At 38.2% G+C, this 16,204-nt stretch overlaps 1 protein-coding gene across 1 annotated transcript in view; it reads left to right on the forward strand.

Moving 5' to 3' along the window:
- The first annotated feature begins 381 nt into the window (after positions 1 to 381).
- Positions 382 to 16,204, forward strand: part of LOC124367468 (titin) — a 73,467-nt gene continuing 57,644 nt past the window's right edge. Inside the window, exon 1 of the mRNA XM_046824301.1 lies at positions 382 to 467. The gene's annotated coding sequence lies outside the window, so the exon portion shown is untranslated. The remainder of the gene's footprint in view (positions 468 to 16,204) is intronic.

Raw genomic sequence — 16,204 nt, forward strand, 5'->3', positions numbered from 1 at the left:
TTTTTAAATATATTTATGAGGTATATACATAGGAAATAAATTTGTATAACACTTTGGCACCTATGGTTAAAGTGTTTTTTAGCTATTTGAAAATAAAGATCAGTGGTGCAAAAAACGATCCCTGAGGAACACCATAAGCTCTTCTTCCCGGCCGTTGAAATCACCTGGGGCGCTTTTAAGCAAAAAACAATTTTTCTCATTGTCTAATGCTGCATTGTTGGGTGCCAGTGCATTCCTGAAGAAGAGATTCTAAGTGGTCCCGTACCGACCAGTCTCACCAATCACAGCTCGCGATTCTAGCCGCGACGTGCCGTTTGACCCGATACTCCCCTCCCCCACCCGGCCGGTATTTAAGCCCCCGTGCCGGCGGCCCGCCAAGTTCACTAGTGCTTCGAACGTCGCATGTGCAGGACATCGCCTCCTCAGACGACTCATCTCCATTAGGACTACCCTTCGACCCCTTAAGGGTAAGTACATCTTCACCAGTAAATAATTAAAATAAATATTTAATCGAGTTTTGAAAACGAATTAATTATTAATCGAATTATATTTTTAAAGCTTTGCTTCCGTCGAGCGTCAGCTGCAAGATTTTTTAAGTGTGGGGAATATGAAGTGTTCAAGTGACTGTGAAGTGATTTGTGAAGTGCTTGAAGTGACGGGACGTTCGGACTTCGGAGAGATGTTTGTAGACCGGTCGTTTACGTTATCGTAAAAATTAACAATAGCGCCAAAATTAAAAGCGAAACTTGGATGCAAATGACAAAATTTTGTTATGTTAGAAAACTAAATAGGTTCGGAAAAAACATAAAAGTCTTGAATTTAAAATTGTTTCCTATCTAATGTTGTATTTTATCTAATTTTGCTCCATATAATATTTTCATTTAAAACAAATCACCTCAGACTGATAAAGCTAACAAGGAAGTAAAGTTAAAATTTACAAATAAGAACCATTAAAACGTATAAAGTTAATGGTGTGTTATATTTTCACACAGAAAATATAATTAGCATTACTCAAACCATATTTTAAAAGGTTTGAAACTTTCTTTAAACTTTGTGCGCCATACTCATTACAAAAATTCTTTCACAAGTGTTAAGTGTACATAACAATATCGTATTTTGTATTTCATGTTATATCTGTTTCCGTAAACGTTTTAAAGTCCCTCACATTTAACAAAGAGTAGTTCTTAATGTTAGTTACGATGACATTTTACGGTTACTTATCTTGAGATTACCACTTCTATCATATGAAACTAACTATCTTCTTTCGTATAAGCAAACTAATCATATAAAAAACTTGTACTTATCCATAGTGGAAATTGTAGTTTAAAACAAATTTTGCTCAACATACATTATGTAGAATACTTTTTTAGTTTTAAAATCTCTCGCACAAAAAGTAGTTCTTACTGCTGGATACGATTGAATTTCTACGATTACTTATATTGAGATTAGCACTTCTATCATATGAAACTAACTAACTTCTATCATATAAGCAAACTAATCATATGAAACTTACACTTATCCACAGTTAAAACTGCAGTTTAAAACCAATGTTGTTCAATAATAAAATAACCATACATTCTGTAAAGTACAAAGTGCTATAATTTAAATATTTCAATTTTTTATAATTTTACTGTCACAGTCTACACTTTAATATGCTCCAAGCCTAAAAGTAGAATATTATTGAAACCAAACTGATAGTACTTCTAAGAAACAGATAACGAAATCAGTCTTAAAATATCAAGATTTTCGGAGTGATCGCTTTTACATAGTAAACGAAGAGTACGCGGCGGAATCAAGGAAGCACAAGCACCACGGGAATGTGTAGCGGTGGCCTTGGGAGGGTAATGGCTGATTACAGTCAGGGCAGCAGCGAACAAACACAGTAGCTTTGTGGTCGGGAACTACTTCGGTCATCATGGGAAGATCAATCATGGGAGTACAATACCTAGCAGACGGGCGTACTGTACCGCAATGCACCTTGGATGCGCTTCATCCTAACCTCTCACCGTGATCGCCCAGAGTCTTTTAGTCGTATCATGCTTTAGGTATGGGATACATGGATAGAAACTGTTGCATTAGCCTCGTCTGGTTACAGTTTTATCGAATATCTGCTAATTTCGTTGTGTTTTTTGTAACAATTCCCTTATGTTGTTGTAGAGAGATAATCACGTAGCGATGAAACCGATAAAAGAACAAATCAGAACAGGAAAAATCTAGAGTTTCTTGGTTGGCTTTCTTTGAATCTAACAAGCACTAAGTTTTTGGAAGGTGTTGATCCTTTTATATTCTGGGATGGGATCATCAATTACCATTTATGTGGATTAATAACTCGTAATTAGTAAAAAGACTACTACACAGGGCATCAACATCCATTTTACTTTCAATTTTCCCATACAATATGGATAATTTCAATTTAATGTTAAGAAATGTGACTTAATCTGTAATGAATGACTATGTGATACCTCCTCAATTTATGTAGAGAGGGAAGTGATCACAAATGTTCAACACATTGTAAAAAATGTTATCCTGTTTGATGACTCTTTAGATCTTTAGAGACTTTAATACATCGTAGATTGATATTTTCATTGTACATGTGTAAAATAGTTACAGGTTCAAGAACACATTCTAAGTAGTTTAAACACAGCCACCTTTATACATTTATGATCAGTTTTTTGTATTTATAATGCCCATTAAATTGAGGTTTTTCATGTACATTCAGAGTGTTTGTAAGAGGGAATAAATTATTCATACAATAGTAGTGCTGATTATAATTGACAAAAGCGCCATTAGAACAATACCAAACTAATTTCTTTGAATTCAAAATTGTTGAAAATCAATAAAAAAGTCCAAGACATAAGATTATTGAATTACTTTTATTCAGTTGTGTGGGTCCGAAGATGTTGAGTACGAGAGTTGAGTACGAAAGGCCTCACAAAAATAAAAACTTATATTATTATTGGAGAGTTTGTTTAAATTAAGATATATAAGATTATTTGTTATACCAAACATATTAAAGACTCCAAGATTTGTTTGAGGAAAAAGTCACATTATAATTAATTGCACAGTGTTTTACTCGCAGTCTATATTTTTCAAGAAAAGAGTATTTATGTATTCCTTCTTAAAGTTAAATATACTTGCAGCTCTATATATTAAGATTTTTAATTTATTTTATTTTCAGCTTATTATTTTACTTGCATACAGCAAAAAAATATATTTTATTTGGAGCTTATGTACGAGTAAGCTATGAACAAAAAGAATGCATGGATGTGCTTAAAGTATTATAAGCTTTAGGAGAATTAAATTGTGCATGGAAATATTTACTCCTTTAATGTATTGCAATAGTTTACTTCCGTTTTAATTTTGTTGCCAATAATATTTTAAAATACATTTTTGAAAGAAAAGGGTCCAAAATTTCTGTAAATCAAGAATGATACTTGGAATAAGCGTGGTTATATGTGGTCCTGTTACTATCCAACACTGTTTGGTTCTAATAAATGATAATTATGCGATTGCTACTAAGGTGACAAAAGTTTGAGTTAGTGGTCTGCTAAAAAGTAGGTACACTTCGATTGTATTGCTAATTGAAAACCCTTTAAAAACTACCTAATACACTTCAACCTTGTTAAACCGAATTTGATGAGACTTGTGTAATGTTTAAGAAAAGTATATTGATAAGGGATGAGATAAAAGTTGTCCTTTGATGTGCCAATGTTTGTGTCGAGTACGAAGGAAATTGGTTGAAAAGTTCTGCTTATGATTTTTTTTTATTTACTCAGTTCGGTAAGCAGCTATTGCCTTCTTCTTGATGCTAGTAATTTTTCAAGTATCAGCCAGCCACTTGCATGATGACGAAAACCTCCGCGACTGAGCTTCTTATTTTCTTTATCTGAATTTGCCAATGGCTTATAGATAAATAAGTTACATTTATTGAGAAACTATGAATCCTTTAAATAAAATTTGAAGATGAAGTTTCAGTCATTGTCGTAATATGATCCTTATGAGTAGTGGACATAGTAATTTACTTTTGAAGTAGTTGCGTGCCTTCTAGCAGTTGCAAGCCCTTAAAGTAACAACGGGAACAGACTGTGTAGTGTGTTGAATGAAGGGAGATCTCTTGCTTGTCTAAACAGTTACTCGGTAAACAAGCTGCGCATCCAAATCTCGTTGTGGTATCCTGGTCCGTCTCCTAGGGCGAACACCCACGCCAGCCAGAGATGTGGGCGGCCAGCGCGGCATCCTGTGTGCGGATTGCGCCCAATAAATCTGCAAGGGAATCATATAATTGAGGAGGTCGGTCATTAAGGGTCGACGGTCCGGCGCGGTGGCGGGAGAATCACAAAAGTGGAGTGGCCCGCTGCAAACTGGAGCAGCCATAAATCAGGATTAGGGCCAGGACCAGGATCAGCGAGGGAGATGAATGACTCAGCCATTGTCAAGGACACTCGCGCACATCAATACTTACGTCTGCGGCCCGTGGAGGGACACCCAAACCCACCCTCACCCCCCAGTCACACAATCCGCCGGCGCGACGGAGATTTGCGATACAATACTGCCACACTCCATTTTATTCTTGGATTTGATCAGATCCTGCTACTTCAATTTGGAACTTTTCTCGTATTCAAACACCTCAGAGTATTTCCGCTTTGGAACATTCTGCGATGGTGTACTCCACAATATACTTTTACTACGCACTACGCAAAGTGTGTTATTATGAGTGATGTTTTGTACTGAACTATTGTTGAATTTGGGAAGAGCTATTATTTGGTGATATTTGGATATCCAAAGGCCTTTTCAAGATTATATAGTCTGGACTTTACGTAGTAGTTAAAAACTCTACTACACACAAGTATATGTGCAGAATATAAACAAAACAGAGTGGCTTTTTTATTAATATAAAAATTTGTGGTTCCGCATAGTACTTGTTGTTTAGGAAATTTAGAGTATTCCAATGGTCTCTCAACTCTGTATTTGTTACTATCACCCTCTGTTCTTTTAAACTAAAAGGTAATTCTAAAATTGACTGGCTGAACACGTAGTTTTTGATACGATCTCCATCATATTTTAACAGTGTTTGTCAAAAATCAGGCAGCATTTGATGGTTTTGGCGTTGGACCTTTACAACAACACCCTCTCATCGTGCTTTTCAAGGATATGAGTGGGCACCCTCTGACTAAATAGTATACTTATGTTGGTTTGGCATCTTTGAAATTCCTTGAATTCTCCGCTTCTTTTGCAAACTCTGGTATGGCGAGTTTCCCAAAGTTCAGAACTGACAACTCCAGCTCATGACTTCCACAACACTGTAAGCACTGTTATCAGCCAACTGAGTTGGTAGGATCTCAGTTTTTCAGCACCACACAAGGTGTCGAATATCCATAAAGATTATTCAATGACAATGATTTCGTGGAGTCTACGGCTGCAAAATGGCTTGGCGCGTGCAGTTGTGTCTTGGCCCAGTTTCCGCGCAGCTAGGCCGCCGTCCCGTCGCCAGTTGCCGGAATGCAGATACGTAGGTAGCCAGTTTTCCTACTAACCTCTACAAATCCCGGACTCATTTCCTCCCAACCGAACCGCTTTACATACTAGTCGGCACTTCGTAACTGTTGTGGTTTTTTGTCTCCTACTACGGTCAAAGACGACTTTGGCATTTCCCGTCGACTCATTGACTATGAGATTTCCATTCATGACCACGGTTGCAGGAATATGACATCCTCTTCTGAAAGTATGTTAGTCAGAGTTTCACTGAAGTGAACTTGGCTTCATACCTAAGATTTCTTCTGTACTGTAATATTTTAACTCAGTTAGACCTCACTCAAATTCCGTCCGGAGGTCTTCTTTATTGGACCTATTGTTTCAACATCAAAGATTGCACACATGATTATAGCATATTTTGATGTTGAAAGGCCTTGTTGAAAATTCAAGGAAATTCAAAGTCACTTTCTAATTTGTGTAATTTTTCTGCTACTTCACTATTCCTTAATACATCCAAAGAATTATGCACAATAATGCAACCCAAGAGAAAAACGGGAGGGACCGTTTGCAATGATTCATCTTGGTACAAATCCGGTTACGAAAATGTTGCACTTTTAACCCGAGAAAGTGAACATTTCTCTTCGTTAAAAGCGGCTTCTGTCCTCGTTTATGCGAGGGAGGGCCAGACGCGGGAAGAATGTCGGTGTCGAAACAGTTTCAAAACCGAGTGGTGTCTGAAACTGGACAATAACAATCGCTGGAGATGTTAATAGTTATTCCGCGTATAGTGGAGCAATCAACATCAACTGTTATGTGAGCACTGGTGAACTTGCAGTACAATCGTTGTGAATACATTATTTACGGTCAGCTGCCTCGGCAATCGTTTGCTTCTGCAATTCGGTTTATTGTTTTATCCCAATTATGTTGGACGTTTGAAACATGTTGACATAGAATGGTAAAATTGTTTATTTATTAACCTCATAATAATAACACATACATATTCTAAACTGATATTTTATTATTTTTATATGACTTAAAGGATGCACCAATGTAATTTGAACAAATTTAAATAATTTACTTCCATGAAGTTTAATTTCAGTGACATATGAAAATTCAATAACGTACCAAATAATTTCATATTTTATAGTGAAGCATATTTCTATCCATATGCTCTATAGTGCTATTTATGAAGCAAAAATCCTCTAAGTTAATTTAGTCATTCAACTTGGTACTCTCCAAATGTGGGTAAAAGTCCATGAATAAAAATGACTAAAAGTCCATTGGAATAACTGAGTGACAGTTTGTTTACTGATCAGATAGTATTTGTGTATTTAAACATTGCGGAACAATCGTATAAATTATTATTGGGGAATCATTAATTCCAATCTATAGACATTCAAATTCATCCAATATTCAATATTTTTACTACATCTCATTGAATTTCAAAGTATCTATCTGTCGATGCTGTTAAATCCATTAGAACGGTTCAAAATCATATAAGCGAATTTGCAAAAATATATTGCCAACCAGTGAGGGAATTTTTGAAAAATCTTTTTTTATCGTAAATATTGCCAATAACATGTGGTGTGCCAGGACTGAATAATGTCCACCACGTTGGTTCAGCCTCTCTACCTCAGCCCTCCCTGGAGAGATATTATCTTGTCAAGTTCCCGTGACAATTACAGAAGGACAGTGATGCAAGTGGTTGGCCATTCCGGACACAGACCGCCTTCCCAGGAGCTGGGCCAACTGACTGTGCCAGCGGGGCTTTCTGGGCCGCACGTACCTACACCTACATGGCACCTACACTTGCCTGGGTCTCAGAGGGTGTCTGACAGCCAGCGAAGTCTTTCTCCTTCAAGAAACACTTCTGACGATCAGTTTATAACTATTTCTTTGAAAGATCGTACTCTCAGAAGTATATTCAAGATAAATATTCTTGGGCTGAAGGTGGAAAAGAAGGATTATTATGCAACAACTGTTTGGCTCTCCCCTATCGTTGACTGAACCGTCTGCTAACAGCTTGGCAAAGTTATGAGGTATGGAACCACTTCAATGTGATGGAACCTTATACTTCAACTTCTTCACTGGCTGACTAATATTTTATTATGTACAAAGTGAATCTAAAGAATGATCAAATGCATCATAGACGTTCTTAGGCGTAATGTAATCGTCAAAGAAAACTAGAATTGAGAACCATATACAAAGTTTAAATCAAATAAAGCATTTATTCTGGTTTTCCAAATATTCAGCAAGAACTTAATCTCAAATACTCGCCTCTTGGGCATAGCTCACCTTCTGGTCAAAATTTGATAGCAAATGACAATGTAATAAAAGCAACAAATATTAACTCAGCAATTTGAATTCCGACTAGCTTTAACCTTTTCTTGTTCGATAGATTAGAAATAATTCACAAAAGCATTCAATTTTAATTTTGAGATCAAAGTTTACAAAAATTAATTATTTTTTTGAAAATTGCGGAAAAGTGCGGAAGAATGCACTGAACCCGGTGAATGCGTAACCTTCCAACAATTAACAACTTTTGTTTCTCCATTATGTAAGTAGAGTTACTTTTTTCATTTTAGGAGCCAGAATGTCAAATGATGAAAAGGTCTTAGAAATTAAATTACATAAAGTGTGCCCTAATGGATGATATTATGGGGTCCAAAGATTCTTTAAAAAGAGTAATTGGCGTAGTTGACGTTACATTAAACAACGAAGACTTCAGTAATCCATAACTCACCACCAATTCAAAATCACCTCTAGAGTTTTTCGTCCCTTTTTAAATTTTCCAATCAGTGATGAAATAAGCGGGGTCATTCCCAAAGTTTACGACTGCGCTTGTCCACCGACCGACTCTCCAGGGCTGATTACCTCGCCTTTGTTGAAGCGTGTTGTACCTCTGACGAGCCAAGGCCGTGGGACGTTGACATTGCACTTGCTCGCTATCATCATGGAACTAAACAAAAACATAATTGGTCCGGCACCTTTACTGGCCGTAACAGCGGATCCTCAGTCCCGGTACTGGTCGACCACGGCGGGTTTGACACAAGAGAGAAGCACTTGCACTTTGAACTTTATTGTCAAAAGCAGAGTTTATATTTGTTATTATAGGCCTAACGTAAAAAATAAATCTACAAAATCTAGTATGAATCCCTTTAAGTTTAGTTCACCGGTAGTTTGTAATGTCCTGAGAGAGGCTATTCTCCCTTTATTGATGATCATATATCTGCAGGAATGATTATTCATAGAGGAACTATTTTCCTTAAAGGATGATCGCTTCCTGAGGTCAATTCCTCTTCAGATGGACGATTCTTAGGAAATAATAATAAATCTTACATATAAGATACGCTAAGCATTGGTCAAAGGGCTTATTAACAATTTTGCAAGAAAGCACAATGATAACGAAAATTAAATATAAACTTATAAAAATTATAAAAGTTTTTTTTAATACAGAATTTATTTGTTAATAAATAAATCAACCGTATTATTCTAATAGTTTACGAGACAAAATTAGATTGTGACAAAAAATAATATTTTTGAAATATTTTAAGGTATCTTTTTTTACTTTTGCAAACAGAGATATGTCGAAGGACCTGGATGAAAATAAAGCTTCCTTTGATGAATAAAAAGCTTCTCGCCACTTATGAATGACAGTTCTCCCTAAATACTTTACGGCAGGATGTTTTTTTTTTTAGAATTTGAGGAAGTGTTCAATGGCTATGATCAAGTAGTATTGTAGTTGGATGGTTAGGATTCATTATATCATCCTTAGATCATCAATCGGGAACCCTGGAGTTAATTTGGGATTGGATATGGCATTAATGTAAACAGTAATTATATTTTGCCTCTAAGTACACAATATGAGGTCCATTACAAAATAGATGATCTCGTGAAATTTTCATCCAAAAACACCTTATAGAAATGTATCAAACGGAAAATATATTTTTACCAGTTTCTTACCTTCCGAACAATATTCTCTCGAGTTATTTCGTAATTAATTCCTAACTTCCCTACGTTCTTCCTGTTCTTATCTTTCAGCTTCTTTAAGTTAATTAAATTAGTCCTTCCTAATCCTTTCGTGATAAATCCACCATCCTTCCTCTTCCTCCTTGATCATTAATTAATGTATTAGTTTAATAAAAAAAAACCGTCAAGGACATAGCCAACGAGAGGGTCCAACGGGTCCCGATTCCCCCCATCACATTTTTTATTATTTTTTATTTGTAGTGCACGATTATTATTAAATTAATTCAGTGTTACTGACATATACTGCTGAAAGATCGTTCTCAACAAAGAAACGGGTCAAAAACTCTTTAAGGAACAAAATGGGTCCTTACTCTGTCCAGTTCGGGAAAAATCAGTTGTCTGGACCCCAAATTTTTTTTCCCTGGCTACGTTTCGAAGACCGTAAATTTATTTTCTCATTAAATAGTCTCCTTCTTTCCGATTCCGTCCCCTATATTGTACATAGTTTCCGCTCGTATTATATATTTACGTTTTTTGTTCCTGTTGAAATTCTGTACAGTCAAGAATATCTTAGAGAAATATTTATAGTCTTCTTTCTTATTCTATACGTGTATTTTCGAATTTATCATACTCTTATAGCTCTTCGTTCCTTAAGGAAACAGGGGTTTTGCGGACATTTGCTATCAGTGATACAAAAAAATCTGCAATCTGATCTCGAAATGTAGTGTTACTGATTTTTGTATCTCTGAACGATGGCAGATGTCCGGAAAATCCTGCTTCCTTCACAATCCTTCCATCGTCAAAAACAATCCTCGTTACTGTATTTATCACCGAATAGACTTTAGTAATCCTCGCAATACTTGGCGTTACATCATCTAATGACAAAGTTGAGAAGTTGCGTTGATTTCAAAGTCTCCGGGTGGTGCTGCACTGCGTAGCCGTTAAGGCCTGCAGCGTAGTAAACTGTCGGAGGTGCAACGGAGACTCGCTTGGGGAGATCGATTAGTCCCTGGCTCTCCGCCAGGCCGCGGCCACGGGTGTGAGGATATCTGTGAGAATACGCGGCCTCAGGAATGTTCGTGTGGCCGGAATAGCAATTGTCGATCTGGCTTCTTGGCTTGCGCAGTGCTCCATTTGGGCGCCGCCGTGCTGCTATAACGTAAGGCCTTGTACCCTGGCCTTGCTTGGGGAACTTCCTGACAAGTGCAGTTGCGGTGGATGGATGACAATAAAGGCATGATAAAAATATTCATACTGCAATTAAAAATGACAATAGGAAAATACTTCCCAAAAGTTATGTTCCACTCAACATTCAGAAATCATTCAACTAAATTCCATTAAATTTCACATATGATACCTCAAAAATACTTGTTTCAAATATAAATTTAGATCCATTAGCATTTAAACTGTGATTATGAAACAATTTTCCATTGGAAATCGTGTATCTAAAAATTTTTGGAGGGCTATTTAAAAATGAATGTTGCCGCTTTTACTCTTGTAATGTCAAGAACATATACATGCCTTTAGAAACACAATGTGTTTTTGGGAATTAATTACTATGATACTATCGCTCACTCAAGTAAATTCCATGAAATTTTGCATATAACTCCATGACACAAGACAAATGCTCACTAAGAAATGATTCAATCACCTACTTCTAAATTTAGAACCAGTTGAATTTAGAAACTTTGGTGATATAAGTTATTTCTGAGATGAGAATGTAAATCCCAAAAATGTGTTCCCTGCGTTATTCTTGTAATGTCACGAACATTATGCCTTTAGAGAATTACTTACAATAATACCATCTGTGAAACGACTAAATTTGATCAATTCCTCTATCCCTGACAAGAATTGTTCCAAAGAAACCTATGGTCCCTCAGTGTAAATAGTGACGAATTAATAAAACATGCAGTATCCCCGAATTAAGGCGAATGGTTTGGGAAACGCAATGCTATACTCGATGAACGGGGGTTTTCCATAAAACTCACCTTAAATCGACGAGTGTTTCAGCCAATTCAGCCAGCACAAGGTGAATAAAGACCCGGTAAGTGCAAACATCGAGGCTCTGCACAAAAACGCCCCACACTCGCTCAGAGCACGCTTTGATCCGCGAAACAAAGCCTCGCAGTTTCCATGTACTCGACACACGGTCGGATGTGGGTGAAAAATTGAAAAGACACGTAGCAGGGGAGGATCCCGCCCTTCATTACGGGGAGCGGGGATCAGGGCGCGCTCAAGGGCGCTAACAAACATACCGTACTGGGGATCAGCAGAAGGGAGCGGCCGTCAAGGGAAGATGGGCACGACGGTTCTTTGGTAAACCGAAGCCAGTTTATTATTTTACTAGATGTGTGCCAGCCAATGGTGTAAGTAGTTCAGGCACTGGCCGCCGCACCGCGCCACTCCGACCTCAATGGCGGCATCGGGGACGTGGTGAATAATATTGTTCAGACGTTCGAGTACACTTCCATTCTCATCGGACCTATTTATCAATCTATATCTCATCTCGTGCCTATTACCCTGGTCCATCTCGGTGTCTCATCGGTTTTGTGGCGGTAGAATGTCGCATTACCGCGCTGCTCTCCAGGATACCGGAGTAGAATGAGATTTGGGTGACTCTTCTCCTCGGATGCTTGATTAATGAGATCGGATAGTACTTTTGGAATTTTTAAAGATGATCAATTTTTATGCAATCAAAGCCCACGAAAATGTTAATGGCGTAGTCTAGTCTGTGGTAGCGTGGCTGTTGCATGGATGGGTGACCGCTGAGTGATTCTGTCCTTGCAAGCAGAACACTTGAACAATCATTGACGGTGGTTCGGAAGTCACCTTAGCCGTTCGTTTCCTGTTTTAAGTGGTTAGTGGGTATTCCTTATCCCTAAATTTGCCTTGTAAAATAAGACACCTTTGACTTAAACTTTTTAAAGACATTTTGAACAAAATGTACTAGTGCTTTAACTTACACCAGGAAAACTCTTAAAAACAGCAAAATAAAAATTGATTTTTCTATTATACTTGACTGATAAAGCAATGAGGGAATGAATTACAAGGAAGGAGTCGTCCCATGATGAGTCTTAAAATTTCTAAGTTTAAGCATAGGTAAATTAGGTAGTGCTCATTGGAGCTCGACAAAGTTGATAAAGATAAGACTTTGGCTTTTGGTTGGTTAGACAATAGACAAGCCATATTACCAAGTAAGTACACCAGACTAAAGTTGGCACAAAAAATGTTATTCGTAATTTTGCTTTTCTTTGTATAAAGCCTCCCTCAGAATTGCGCTCAGAACGCTTTGATAGACATTTCCTTATGCTTTAGAAATTCCCAAGTGTCTTTGCCTCTCAAATTTACTTTTGACAACGTATTGAAACAACTGATAATTTTGTAAGGTTTCAATAACCTCACAAAGTCGTGATTGTCTCGTCACAACTTTAAAGTATTCATGGATAGACCTTTGCTACATGGAACAAGGTCTTCCACTTTTGGAGATTTCTTTGGATCTCTAACAGCTTTAAATCTAATTTTTGTTAAGAATTGATCATAGTCCGTCGAGATAACATTTCAGAAGTGGTCACATTTAGCTCAAGTGGTGCGGAACTTGGGAGGGCAGAAGAGGTGATCATGTGATTTGTTGGAACGCTGGGCAGGTCTGATGGATATTGCCAGCGGTCATTCACTCTCAGTCTCAGGTCTATTGACAACTGTCGAGAGCCGAGCACAGACAGACGTGCTTGTGCGGTTGTGAGACCATTTGGCAGGTGTGTGAGAACGAGCGGTCTGACACTCCAGTACTTCCAGCGATTTGCAAGATCCCACGATCTACCCTCATCTCCGCTTTACTCTTGCTATCCTATCTTGCAATTTTTAGTTGACGCTGGTTGCATTCAATTGACTTCAATTGACGCATGGAAATTGAAATGATCGTGGAACTCTAGGATTTGGTGGAATTTTGATCATTGCTCGTGCTTGTAGAATTCAAGCACGTTCACTGTAAGGTATCCGAACCTTTCGGTAATAACCTCAAAGTTGTTCTGGAAGCCAATGATAAAAGTCACAAATTCGGAAATGGCTTTCTGAATTCGTTTGAGCTAAATATCATGAGCCAAAATTTCAGTTTTGCCAACTTTTCTCAAACTTTCGTCCTCAAAGTCTCTTCTTGGTGGTCTTCCGGTTGTCTCGTAATCTCCAGGTGGGGAGGCGACGCTGTATATCACCTCGCAGAAGAAGATGACACCGAGCAAGTAACAAGACAGAGGAGAAGACGCGGCAAGCTGTGGAGGATGAACGATGTGCGGTGAGAGATGATAAATGGGCGTGGGACCTTGAGTGGAAAGGTTAGGTCAGGTTGAGGCAGGTCGCCATTGGTCACGGAGCCATGCGGGCATCCAGACGATGTGATGATATCTGCATCCCGTGCTGATGTAGAGCCTCAGGGGCGCAGTTCACATAATAAAATGTCTTTTTGATCCGATCTCGGTCTTGGGTTTGATTGTTTGCTGTTGAGAATCAATGTAAACCCGAAACTGTTTGTCAGTCTGGAAGTTCTACATTCATTAATGGTCTTTGTCTTTTTACGTGCTTTTGAAAGAACTCATTTCTAGATAAATGTGTCCATAACCAGATTTTGAACACCTGAATCATTATTTGATACAATATTTGTGTAGGTAGTATATTTTCCAAATTATTTAAAGTCTAAAAATGTAGTCGTGAAGGCTATAACTCTTTTTGGTACGAAGTCGGTCTTGGCTTTGATTGTTTGCACTTGAGAATCAATGCAAACGCGAAATTACTTGACAATCTGGAAGCTTTACATTCATGAATGGTCTTTGTCTTTTTATGTGCTTTTGAAAGGGTCCATTTTAAGATGAATGTGTCTGTAACCAGATTTTGAACACTTCACCTGCATCATTATTTGATACAATATTTGTTTAGGTATTTTACAAATTATTTATGATCTACAAAATGCAATCCTGAAGGCCATACGAGATTTTTAATCGTGCTTGAAGAGCCAGAACTCGATGCACACCAGGAAGACCACTCTGTCCTTCGTCCATCCAACGGTCTTCGGCTCGTAATAAACCTCTCACTCTCTCGGTCCAGTTGCTGACGCCATTATCCGAGCACAATACGGAGCAGAGGTGGCCATGATTGACGAGTAATCAAGACCAATAATACCGGTGGCGCGCGAGAGGAGCGTTCTGCAGCCACCATGCGGCCGCGACCGTGGCAGACCGGCCGGCCTCCTTGTAGTCTGCAGGCGAGATGAGTCAGCTGATTGATTGATTGATTGATCGAGGGCCAGCTGGCCGAGCGGTGGCGACAGAAGGGCTGCCAAATTGTGACGCGGGGTGGATCAGTGCATCAGCTTTGATAACCACCCGGGTGGAACAAAACACGTCTGGATCGTATCCGATTTCCCCCTTTTGATAAGAATTGCGGATTCGTGTTCCCTCCAAAGCGACGTGTTTTTGCCTCGGCGGTTATCGGCTGCGGTCGCTTTGATACCTCGGTCTTTTGTTTGTTTCGGAAATCGGATAACAATAAAAGGAGACAAACTAGTTTGCGAATTTGATTTCCGAGATATTTCCTCCGACTCCCACGGGTTTTGCGCCGCCGACGGTGTATCTCATCTGCTCGACACTGTTCGTTCACAGAGGATTGGCGATCAAAGGAAGCGGTTTGATTAGGCCTGTCGAGCAGAGCGAGCGGGTTTCCAACGCGTGAACTGGGTCGTTACCACGTGACATCAAAGGGTCTCTTTTATTTCGTCTCGGTAAACTCATCGATTTGTTTAATTTCAAACCGCGATGACGAAACCCCACCGTACCGTGAGAGACGTCTTCTTGCATAAACAATCGCGGACGCGGTAATAATGGTATCGGGGTTTCCTCGTGATTATATCGGCGAGTTATCGGAAACATTGTCGGTAATTGGTGAGTAATTCAACCATCGGAAGCGGTGTCCGTCTGCCAGGGCCGAGACGTCGCTTCGTGACGCAGATGATCCATTCATTATTGCTAGATATTTACGATAAGCCTTGAATGGACGAGTAACGAATTGCTTTACCCTTGGATGAACAATTGTGAGAAAATTTAAGGGTGAAATGATTGCTTAGGGTTTTCACTTTTCATATAAAAAGGCGTAGTTTAACATTTGTAAGCATAAGTCCAGCATCTTATCTTAATCTAAAGACAATTGGTATTCAGTTGGACGCATTCTTTTAAAATTGCATAGTTATGACTTTAAGATACTTTTTAGGTTGGAAAAATCACTGTTTGTAATGTTTAAGACATTTTAGATACAATCTTTACGTAAGAACCACGGATAAGAATATAAAATGTAAGTTTGTATAATTCTTATTTGAAATGTGACCAAAGATAATGGTTAGTTTTTACACACAAAAATGTGTAATACCCTCAGTTATATTTAATTTGAAACAAAGCATGTATTTGTCAATCATATGTCTTTTAAATGCCGTTTCCTCCTTAATATTCATTAAGAAACATTTATTTTTATGCATAGAGTAAAACAAAATCCCTTATTTTCACCTACGTTTCCATGAGCTTGGAATTATCCGGGTTCCTTTAAAAGCTTTTTCAGTGAAGATGTCTTAAAGGGTTGTGGTAGTAAAATAAAAATTCCTCGACTAAAACCCAATACCACTACCTATAATACATCCAAGTAACATTCTCGAAGTAAAATAAAGGTCCACCAACGTACTTTGAAATGGGATAAAATGTATAGCTATTTTAAAAATATTTAGATT

The sequence above is a fragment of the Homalodisca vitripennis genome, chromosome 8 (assembly GCF_021130785.1).
Source record: "Homalodisca vitripennis isolate AUS2020 chromosome 8, UT_GWSS_2.1, whole genome shotgun sequence".
Lineage (NCBI taxonomy): Eukaryota > Metazoa > Arthropoda > Insecta > Hemiptera > Cicadellidae > Homalodisca > Homalodisca vitripennis.